The sequence below is a fragment of the Melanaphis sacchari genome, unplaced genomic scaffold (assembly GCF_002803265.2).
Source record: "Melanaphis sacchari strain LSU unplaced genomic scaffold, SCAv2.0 Contig64_pilon_pilon, whole genome shotgun sequence".
NCBI classification, from domain to species: domain Eukaryota; kingdom Metazoa; phylum Arthropoda; class Insecta; order Hemiptera; family Aphididae; genus Melanaphis; species Melanaphis sacchari.
In genome coordinates this window covers 1135766-1148682 of record NW_020271462.1, presented here as the reverse complement: position 1 = coordinate 1148682, position 12917 = coordinate 1135766, and the positions used below count along the sequence as shown (strand labels likewise).

The window sequence follows — 12917 nt, the reverse complement described above, 5'->3', positions numbered from 1 at the left end:
CTAAATATAAGTAATTTTTTTTGTTAAATTTTAACAGACTGTTTAGGTCTATTTCCACAACCACCACCAATCTCAGTAAGTTAGTAAATCTCGTTCAGTAGTTGTACTCCATTTTCTACTTTTAATAGTGTTAAGTTTTTGACGATGCATAGTCGTTTCCTGGGGGCCGTTCTCTTGGTATTGGTCATTTTATGTTTTATTTTTTTTTTATAAGCTTTCTACTCCAAATTATTTAAACTGTATTTGTTTCTTTACGAAATTCTTTAATTTTTGGTTTCCCCTTCATGTTTCGTTTTAGTCAAAATGTCTTTCCAAAGATTTTATGATTAATGACTTATTAATTACTTCAGATTGGCACTTAAAATATATAGATATTGTTCAACATTTAAATTTTAAATTGCCTAATCAAACCCCTTAAAAACTAATATGATGCGTCTCCGTACTCATGAATGATGAAGCGTAAACGGCAGTTGAATAAATTATCAAACCATATGATAAATTATGTTGAAAAAATGGCTAGTGATGAGCGTATTTTACTAATAAAATATTGTTTATGCGTGTTCATACGCTACTTGTGGAAATACGTTATTTTTAAATAAAAATGTTTGAGTTTGTGATACTCTAGTGGTGATATGCGTGGCTGTGAAATTAGCTAAGGCAGCATTTTCAGTGTTTTCAGATGAATACGTATATTTAACTTTAGGTTATGTGTTACCATAATATTGTTATCTCTTTGTTAAATATGTAAAAGACGACTTGAAACAGTGTAGCATGAATCTAGATTAAGGATGACTATTAGATTAATTGAAAATATGACGGTTAACCACTCATGAGTATAACGTATTAGTTATACGATATATTACATACCTAAAATATGGACAAGAATGTGTCAAAATAATTCGACGACTAAGATAGTAGATTATTAAATTTAAGTTTAGGTCAGGGTGTGGCTACCATCCATATTATAATGGTATAGGTTATTCGTTTAAGGGTAATCGCAATATTTTCCGTTGATTAGTCTTAAATTTAAATTTATTTCTTCGTTATTTAAATCTTAAGGAAAATCAGTCATGCACCGGTTTTCTTACGTTTGGCTAATTGTCCAAATCTTGATGATTCTACATCAAATGGATTTCGTATCCAGGTTTGTAAGTGCGTAAAATATTGACTATTGACGACACGATGGCATTTTGGCAGAAGAGTTTATAATTATAATACCTATATCGTTATATTTTTTATCTTTATCATATGATAACATTTTATCTCGATAAAATGTATATTCTATTATTTGAGCAGTATAAGCTGAGACCGATGTATCAACGTTAAACGCTTATTAGTCGTCTAAATAATATTATGTTTTCCATAGGTTCCCAGTCTAACTATAATGAGACAACTCTACGATTCTTGATTATAATGTATTATAATTTTACTTAATTTAGTGTGTATAAAAATTATTTTTAATAGCCAAATAAGACCTTGATATACAATGATATGTGCATTTTGTAAAATTGTTGTTAATATATGTTTTAAAAATTAAAATGGTTAATCAAATAAATAACAAATGATGGGTTTATTATGAAATCACAGTGGTATTAGTACATACTATACAATGAGCCAGGTCTGCATCTCTTAGTCTTAATTAAAGGAGGAATGTAAGTATTTTACTTTTAAAATACACTAAACTATAATTTATAAAAATAATAGATTTCAAAAATATGTATACTGCTAAACGTTATTTAAAAAAACAAAACTTAAACTATTAATAAAAGTTCAAGTGGAGAAGGGGTGGTTGGCAGTGCGGTGACCATCACGTCATCCCCATTAAAAATACGCCTTTGCGATTACCCGGGAAGTGTTTAAATAGAGTTTGGTGGTCGAGTTTATCTGTACTTTTTTATATTGTGGTCATAATATTCGAGTTATTTTATTATTATTTTTTTTTAACCTTGTTATTCATATTTATTGCACACCAATGACCGATCACGGAACGACCGACTGAAAAGTCGTGTTTACAACGAGGGCTCTGATCACTGATTATTGGTCCTTGATAACATGAAACGAATAAATATTATTAGTAAATATTTAGTATGTAAATGTTTGCGTTAATTACGATACTACCCGCATATAATACACGGTCGGATAATATTATAATACCCAAGGTTTAGCGATAATGGAGTAGGTACGCGTGACATTAATTTTCACCGTTAAGAATCGAATTTTTAATTTTTCCGAACAGAGCGGGCGGTGCCCAGACGACAAAATTAGCGCGGGGGTGTAAAAATTCTTTACAGTTTTGGGGAGGGGGTATGCGCTTGCCAATATATATATATATATTTATATAATATCATTTGTCGACGGGCCGTTGCAGACCCGTGTTATGCGTGTTAACTATAACTATGTTATTTGTCTACTTTCGCGGAAGAAACACGCTCGTGCGATACACTCTCGTCGGCCGGGTACGACGAACGGGGCGGCGGCGGCTGGCCCGCGGCCGGGAAACCCCGTCGAACGCCGACGAGACAGCGGCGACTGCGGCGGCGGCGACGGACCGCGTGGCGGCGGAGGAAACCGCGTGCGCGCGTGACCGGCGGCGGCGTACTGTCTATTATTATTGTGACGGTCGTCGGCGCGCCGGCGACGGCGGTCGAGGTTTTCCGCCGAGGAGGCGTGGGCGGGGGGCGCGGCGTGTCCGACGAGCGCGTGTTTGTAGTCGCACGGCGTCCGCCGCGTCACTCAATCGGCTCTCGCGCTCCGACACGCGTGCGACGCCGCCGCTGACGAAAGACCGAAGACACGACGACGACGACGTCGGCGACCGGAGTGTCGTATCCGGCCGGAGCTTACACAAGCCCCGTTCGTCGTCCTATTCTACCGGTCTAGACGTTTCTCTCGTCGAGGCGGAATTTTCTTTTGAAATTCGTACTCGTACGTACGTACAAACGCACACTCACACACACAGACACACACATACCTACACACGCACACACAAGCGCCCAAGTATAAAACGCGGTCGCGTCAAGTCACCGCAGACGACGCTGTCGCGGGACCCGCACGCTTTGTATTCGTGAGTATAATAATATTATAATAATTATACCATAGTAAGAATAATCTTGTGTTATATAAAAAATTGTACACCGTCACCTAAGGACGCGTTCTACAGGTCGTCGTCGCCGTCGCCCGTTAATGCGCTACGATAATAGCTAGGCTAGGTATAACAGTAATAATAATCATAACGACGACGACAACAGCAACAACAACAAAAACAACAACAGCAACAACAAAATTTGTTGTATTTAATACAATAATGTATATTTATATGGTCTCTTTGTATCCGGTTTTGTAATAGATACGATTTAAACGTCTTTAAGTATATAGGTACTGTATAGGTACACAATAAACTAATTTTTTAAATTATTGACAATACGTATCATTAATATTCAGAAAAAAATAGTTTGATTATAACTATACAGATACTCTAAAAAAATATTTGTGAATTACATCACAAGGTTTTTACAAACAATTTTTTTTTCGTGTTTAATATTAATTTAATAATATAATATCCTATTTTTACATCGTATTATGTTGTGTAAATATAAATTACTTATGATAATGTTTATGTTTTATTTGAAGTGGTACATACATTTTCGGTTGAGTTTAAGTCATATTCAAAAATATATTATTTTAAACGACTAATATATTGATATATATATATATATATATATATATATATATTTTTATACGTGAATGAATTTTAAATATTAAATAAATAATTATATAATTATAACGTATTTAATTATCTATTACGTTCTTTTGCCGTGGAAAAACAAATTAAAAATTAATTCTGTATTTAAAATGTATTGAAATTTTGATTTGTATACGGAACGACATAAAAAGCTAGGAGATTATAAATGCTATAATGCTAAATCATAAGCCGCATGCAATTCACTTATATTGAGTACGCGTGAGAGAATAGCGGGCTAATATATTTTCCGTGGAATGTGGATGTATAATTCAGAATTTTCTCGTTTCAATACAATTTCTTTTTCTACACCCCATTCTTATAAATGCCAATTGTCGATAGCTAAAAAACGTTCTGTAGAGGTCAAGTTTTATTTGATGCTATTAAAAATTAAAATGTTTAGAATTTTTCGTTAAATTTTATTATATATATTTTCTTTTGCTTTCATGAAATACGTTATACAATTTTTACATTTAACTTCTCAAAATTAACAGTAAAAATGCGATTGTGAAATGTACGTTAATTTCTGTATAACTGAAAAATGTTTAAGACAACTAGAAATTATACGTATACTACACATATATTCATTGAATAATGAATATAAATACGACCACACTAAAATCGAATTTTCCATAGAATATTTTTGAAAATAAAGTTGTAGTAGTATAAATCGTATAACTATTTATAAATTTTTGCATTTACAAAACCATAACATGACATTATATATAAATAAATAAATAAATAAAACTAAAATATGTTTTTTATATTTTATAATTTAATTATATTTTAAATTTTCATTTTAGTTACGTTTGGAATTATTATTTTATTTAGTATATAAAGTTTAATAAATCAATATCTGAATTTTCATTTATATATTAAATTTGATGACTGTAATAATAATTTAACTTATTTTAAATAATTACGTATAATAATATATTAAATCATGCTTTTATTAATTATTAATTTATTATGAACTTACACAAATTCCGTAGACATAGTTAAGATACGTATTAAGAGCTGAAAAGCAAGTGACTTTATGCTTTACCTACTTTATATTAATTGTTTTTTTGTCTATATACATACATATTCGAGGTAGGTTATTGTTTCCTGAATAAATTTATTTAAAATACCATTATTTGATTTTGTTATATTCTTAAATATAAAAAAAGGATCAAAAATAAAATTAAAACCCTTAATACACATGAAATTCTGTTAAACCGCTGAATATTATGTATATAATATTATAATGTACATTACTTAGTGTAAAAATACATAATATTATACATGGAATAAAAATTACAATTTAGGCTATAAATCTGAAACATTAATCATATGAATCGTATTAATTAAAAAAAGTCTTTCAGAATAATGAATATTTTGTTCACGTGTATATTATTATACTTTTAGTAACAGAATACACCGTCTGTACTAAACTGCTAAATATAAAATTATAAATATTTTATCATAAATAATTAGTGTAACTGTAGTATAATATGCGTAAATGTATAAATGTATAATCGAAAGTTTATTGAAAATTGTTTAAGTGTAATAAGTATTATAAATAAAAGTTAAAATAGCAATTTATTGAAATTATTACCATTTTTATCAATGTCAAAATATTTATTAGGTTTATAAAGGTGGATTGTTTAACTTCTTTAAAACACAAAAAATAATTATAAACTTCTTCTTGCGTAATAATTTAATAACAGTTCAATTATTAATTTAATAGAAGATCAAAATAATGTGTACATTTACATACTATATATTTGATCTAATAATAATTTGCTATAAGTTATAATAAATGTGGTTATGGTTAAAGTAGTTAACCCAATAATAATATAATTTTAACGTTTTAAAAATTATAAAATTACGTTAAAATTCATAAGTTATTAAGCAATTCAATACTTAAAAAATATTTTCTAACCTTTTGAAGACTTTTTAAGATTTTTTAGTAGGTACTCGAACAATACAATGAGGTTTAAAATCCAACTAAAGAATGAGGTTTTCATATAATCTCAAAAAAATCTCGGCAATCTCATATCGTTTTTTTTTTTTTTTACAAAAGTTTTAAACTTTTCAACGGCAAAAATAATTTACAATCGCCAGTAAATCAGCTCCACTAAGTTTTTCATTTCAAATCCAATAAAATTGTAATATATCATTATAAAATTAAAAATATCAAAGTAATTACTTCCATCACAAGAATTGCACAAAGGGAGTAGGTATCAACATTTGCACTTGTTTATTAATAATTAAACTATACATACTTCACTATACTCATAATATTTAAATTAAATGTTCTGATGTTAAATAAATACATCTTTTACATTTTTCTCTTTATGGTTTTAAGTTATTGGAATTTACTTTTGAGTACTTAATGAATTTAGGATATATTTATGTTAACGTTTCAACGAAACGTTGATATTTCAAATCAACTTTAGTACTTAAAGTCTTAAAAGAGAACATATTTTTTAGAAATAATTTAAACAATTTCTTAATTTACCAAGACTGTTATAACTAATTATTTGATGATAAATATTATTCAAGAGCAATTTTTGTTTAAAACATATATATAATAATTATCATAAAAAGATAAGACTATTCAATAATTTATTTTAGTAGTGACAATAAAACTGTAATTACTAAGACAACGTATAATGCAATTATTTTTTAATCATTTAAAGATGTTTACATTGTTAATGCGAAATGTCTACAACCAATTCATTATTGTTTGTATTAAAATTAATGATCTGCAGCATTAGAATATTATTTATTCATTTACACAATATTTATTTTAGTAGAATTAAAAACTAAGAATTAAACTATGATTACAGTAAGAATATATAAACAATTTTAAATTATTAATATTTTAATTGGTCAATATATTATTTTAGATATACGTGGTAGGTACATTGAATGAAATCTAAAATAGATATTCTACGTTATATTATAAACATAATATATTATTATTCATTTAAGTTCATGTCAGACTAACTAAATATTCTAAACATGATTTTTAATCATAGCTTAATTTTAAAACGTTTGTATATTTATTACTAATAGATTAATTAATAATTAATTCAATTATTGTATTTGGTAATAAAATAAGTATATTTATTTCAATTATAAATAATCACCAATAACGTTACAAACTTTATGATTAACATTAATAAGTAGTAATATTAATATATGTATCTGTAATCCTGTAAATTGCATTTTTTAATCTACTAATTAATGTTAATCAGATAAGTTTTAGGTGTCTTTATGCTTAGGCAATGTAATAACCTATCATATTAGTACCTAGTAAATTTTATTTTAATTTTATTTTAAAATAAAAAGTACATTTTATAAATATAATTATGTATAACTATGAATTGCGTATATAAATACACTCAAATGAGAATTTGATGTTAATAAAAAATAATTTATTTGAAATATTGTACAATATTTTGAATGTAATATGTGTCAATGGTCATCATAAGATGGTACGTATGTATATAAACAAAACTCAATAAATCTTTGAATACAAAATATAATTAATAATAGATATTAAATTTACTTAATACTGTCAGAAATAATTGTTTGCTTTCGAATTAAACCCATATAATTAATACTTGAATTTATTACGATTTTAGGCAAGACACTGCAAGAGGTATTTGAGCGATTAAAAACATAAACGTGTAATTAAAGGAGAAATGATATAAACTCATGAAATATTTACAGTTCTCATTCATATCAATTTACTGGTTGTATATAATGTGTTTTTTGTATACATATCCATGAAGAAGAAATTATTCAACATAAAGAATAATACATTTTAAAGACATAGCTGTTAATAAATTTTTGGTTTTAAAAATAAAATTCCATATCGACAAAAATAATATTATATATGTCTTGACGACAGAAATTAAAGAAACACATCACGCATGTATATATATATATATATAATATTGTTATACAGTGTTTTATAACAGCACTGTATTTATCTTTTAAGTCTATTAAATCTCATGATTCAATCATTAAATTATTACTTTAAATACATCAAAATAGTTTTATCACTCAAAAACTCTAATTACTAGATTCTAATTTTTAAAGAACATTTATATATACATTATATATATATATATATATATATATATACATACACAACTTAATATACATTTAATAATTATGTTATAGAGTGATCATTTGTGCGAATATAATATGAATAAAATGTTTAACTTTTCACTCAAATATACAAATCTAATTCCAATAGTATTACATTTTAATCACAATGCTTAATTTGTACTTTCAGTTGAAATTAAATCGTGTAGATTTTACTAAATATAACGGCAGTTTAAAGGCTCTTTAAATACTCTATGACAAAATAAAATATTTTTTCTATAAAGCAAATATAATAATTTATTACAAAAAGCGGCTATTTTCACGAACTATGATATTATAATTGATCCAAATATTGAAATAATATTTTGATAATAATGAAAATATCATGTCTCAATATAAACATAAAATTAATACAGATACCCATATACCTATGAATATATCTTGTTGAGTAGATTGTCGGCGATGATGAATTTGATTGAGGTGGAAATAGAGTTGAGGTCCTGGTAAAGTAATACAGTGAGTAAATTTGGAAAAATATAATTTTCTCAGTCCTGAGTGTAATTTGACATTCTGGAACTCGATTAAAATATGTTTGATATCAAGATATCAATGTACATCCCATAAGCTGTACATATTGGGGCATCCTCTCTTGTCATAAAGAAATTATATTATATTTTTGTGTGATAAATTCTTAGTTTAGTGATGATGACTTTAAATTGTCCGATCAATTCAAGAAGAAAATGCCAGTGATTTATATTTTGATTGATCTTCTGTATGTGATAGATTTAAACAATCAATAATGCCTGTTGATGCTATATAAATATGCATTTGTTTTTTAATTTATACTAGGGTAGTATTACACAAAATGGTTTTATAAATGGAACAATAAATTTATTTCTGTTTATAGTATAATATTAATTGATAATAAATTGTCATAAGATATTTAATTTTTTGCAATTGTTTAAAAGTTAACATTTTTTACTTTTGGTTTTATAAAAGATTTCAACGGTTAAGGCATTATTTATTTGCTTTATCTGACCCACACATGCAAGAAAATGAATTTATGTTCAGCAGTAACAATATTGTATTTTTAGCTTTAATATTAGAGTGGGATAACTTATCATACAACTTTAAGTTTAAAAGATTATCTGTGCTTATATGTTGGATTTTTTTTAATGATATTTCATTCTTTCTATGATACATGATCATTTTAAAATTTGAGTATTTTTCATACTTATGAAAATAAGTAAAGGATATCTACACGATACGCTGTAAACATATCAATCAAATATCAAAGTTTCACTTTTATAATTTTATTTTGCGATGATGATATGTTCCTTAAAAATGACAACAATGTAGGAGCTCTAAACTGCCATTACAGAATTTCTAAAATAGGTCGACATTAAAAATGTAAGCGTCAACAAAAATTTAGAATGGAGCAAATGTATCAATCCTGCTTAAATGACATTCCTGTCATAACTTAAATTTAAATTAAGATGGTAATCAAATGAGTAGTGATAAGATAACGATGTGTTCCTTACCTGTTTAATAGTTCGCTTAGCTGATCATAATTTTTCGACTAAAATATAAAAAATTTGGTGTTTTATCATAATATTTAAGTTTAGTTAGATTTAAGTAATCCAAGTATTCATTTATTTTAAATTAATTTTAAGATTAAAGTATTGATTGTAATGACATTATTTAAAGGGTATATTCATTTTAACATAATTTAATAGACCAAAAAGGCTAGAAATTAAAAACTGTTAGTAAAAAATATACTTTTATATTTTTAACGGTAAAAAATTATCGAAATATTGATGCAGATATTTTGAATAGTTTTTCTTACCATCATAAAATACAATAACCATATAATAATGTACTTAAGTAAAAAGTTCTTATTTCTGCCATTCCATACAACTTATACTAACATTGGTGTATGTAATTATAAACTTATTCAAAGGTTTTCAACACCTATAAATTTTAAATATCAATACAACTTCGACTGTGAGGTAGGTATATACAATTTCAGAAAATATGATATATATTTAAATAGAGTTCTATGTTTATAGGTATTATAAAACTTAAAAGCTACATCGAATATATGTTTTTTATTTGACCATTTTATTATCTGTACATTTGCATCAATATAGTGAATAAAATGTCTTTAAGTTATGTGCCTAAAATAAGTAGGTAAATATAATTATAAAATACATATTCACATTTAAAATATTTAACAAATCGTTTGATCTTTTTCAGTTTGTATATTTTTCATTAAATAAAAAAAAATATTCAAGATAATGTTTACATTGTACATTTTACTATGTAAAATATAAACTCTCCATCATATTATTTTATAAGCTATATAATATTAATAAATACAAAATAATACAAGTGTATAATATTTTAGCAATTATGCTAAACAGAGATGCTACTGATTTTATATTAAATGTACATAGACTGTTTTTACTTTAATTTTATATTACCAGTCTCTCAGTTACAAAATATTCAATAGATTGTAACTTTGATAAAGCTCATGATTATTGCTATTGATAAAGATTGTGATTTATAATAAATATTTAATGAATTACAAAAGTGTTTATAAAATTTTTGAATACTAAAAAAAAAAAAAAAACATTTTAATTGTTAGTTATCACTTATCATTTTTAATAAAATTATAGCTTATAACAGTAAAAATGATTCAATTTAATAAGTTATTTGACTATTTAAGTGAATAATTTGGTAATTAATAATAACAATATGATTTTAATTTTAACTATAGGTATTTACAGTTTTAAACACAACCTTAATAATGTTTTTTTATTCGTTATTGATAAATTATTACTAAACTATCGTCACTTAATTTTAGTGTTTGAGCGCATTAAAGAATGTATTAGTTTTACTATAAATAAAAAAATTGATTTTTTAATTTTGTTGATTGACACTTGACTTATATAATATGTTCAATAATAGTAACAAAAGTTGAATATTGTACAACATAACTGAATATTACTTTATTTCTTATTAGTTTATATTCATCATGGTATAATTTATATTTAATGATATGTTTAAAATTTTAGCTCGCATAAGCTGAACAATTTATTTTTGCACCTCTTTACTCATTTATATCCCGTCGTGTATACATTAAATAATTTTAGAAGTATCTTTTTGGGCTACTTATAGAGAATTTACATTTTTGATATTTTTTTTTTTTTTTTTTTAAATAAATAAAATTATTTTTTTCGATCAAATTTTTTTAAAAATGTAATACGAAATCTCATATAATTTAGAAGCTTTGAAATCATGGAAACTATATTTATTTAATGTAAAATGATAATTGTGAGTTCCGCACAATTTTTTGTAACATAGTAGCTTATTAGTAATTATTTAATATCAGCCGAACAAATTTTATCACAAAAAAGTTAGGTGAAAACGTGTCAAATAATATAAACGACAGGCTCTCGTTTCGCACACTAACGATATTACACATTGGAAAATAATTTGGCATGAGTGTAGCCATTGATTAAGAAGTGGGGCAACTCTACCGACGTGGCTTAAATGAACGGCATTCTCTCTTTCTCTCTCTTTGACTACGTATACCGAACGCGACGTCCGGAGACGTGGCGATGGTAGCTCGTGCGCGTCGCAACTGGTCTTAAGTGAAAGTCGTCGTTTGGTTAGTTGGTCATCCAGTGTGAATGCTCTCTCAGTATTTGTCGACTTAAGACTGTAAAAATGGCAAAAATTTAAACGCGGGCCTGTCCGGGATTTGAACCCGGGACCTCTCGCACCCGAAGCGAAAATCATACCCCTAGACCAACAGGCCGGTTGAATGTAATAGTAGAAGTTAAATGGCTTAGACAGATCGAAAAAAAAATTGTGCTCGCAAAGCGTATAAAATACTATTACTATTGCTGAGCGCATATCATTATACCGGTATAACGATGCGTGTACAGAGAGTGTATGTTTTGCCTATCCAAGAGCCGTACGTTCAGACAGTCACTGGGCTGAAGCCTGAAACCAACGAGAGACGTCGACTCAAATTCCCGCAAATTTCGTTGAAATTTGGGAGTACGAAAAATCGTTTCACAAATACACGAAAATTATTCCCGTTTAGCATGCCATTTTTGAGCACGTAATGTATAAGTGGCAAGTGAATTTTCGAATCACGCATGTGACCATGTTCAATTATTATTTCGTCACTATAAGTTTGTCGCTAATCTGATGTACGAATTCATTGTATTAGTATGCTGATTCTGTAGTATTATTTTTATTAAAAATACGACCATTTAATACATTTAATTTATAAGTAACTACGTATTATGGCGTGCCAGTCCTAAAAATAAATAAGACACTCTTAAGTTAATATTTTATTCTGTCTACATAAATATTCTAGGGTATTAGGTATGTTATGTTTAACAAATTGGCATGCATTTTTTCTATGGAAAAAAATATTATAGAATGACGCCAAGTACTGAATTACAGAAATTTAATACAATATAAAATTGCATTAAAAAATAATTATTTTGTTATTAATTATGCGAGTGTTTTTTTTTTCTATTGTCACTTTAAAATATTTATGAAACAAAATAAGTAAACTAATATATAGATTATATTATATTATAAAATTGATCTGATTAGAAAAGTATCTATATTTTGAACAAATATATTTGTTTATAGGTGATATTGCGTGATGTATTATATCTTCTATATCTTATACATCTAAACATTAGTATAGGTATAGAGTATAATTTATTATTTGGAGAAGAAAGTGTGTAATTTTGAAGTAGATGGATAATGAGGCATAATATTATTACATATTGTTAAGTGCTCTATAAATAGACAGAATACGATTTAAACAGATCTATAATGTTAGATCTTCTAATGATGGTAAATATCAACTGAATATGCTCGATTAAACAGTTTAAATCATAAACATTTATATGGGTAAAAATGTGTATAGTTTAATTTATAACTACTATATTATTAGTTAGTACCTAAAAAAAATAGCGAATATTTAAAACTACGTTCTAGTAATTTAATCGAGCCTCGAAAAAAGTGTATTTTGTAAAATTTT

At 26.8% G+C, this 12917-nt stretch overlaps 1 protein-coding gene and 1 non-coding gene across 2 annotated transcripts in view; one reads left to right on the top strand and one right to left on the bottom strand.

The window, feature by feature from the left end:
* The first annotated feature begins 2725 nt into the window (after positions 1-2725).
* LOC112600431 (carbonic anhydrase-related protein 10) overlaps positions 2726-12917 on the top strand; it is a 191790-nt gene continuing 181598 nt past the window's right edge. Inside the window, exon 1 of the mRNA XM_025347646.1 lies at positions 2726-3064. The gene's annotated coding sequence lies outside the window, so the exon portion shown is untranslated. The remainder of the gene's footprint in view (positions 3065-12917) is intronic.
* Positions 11595-11666, bottom strand: Trnap-cgg. The gene has a single exon. It is a non-coding gene; the product is annotated as a tRNA-Pro (tRNA).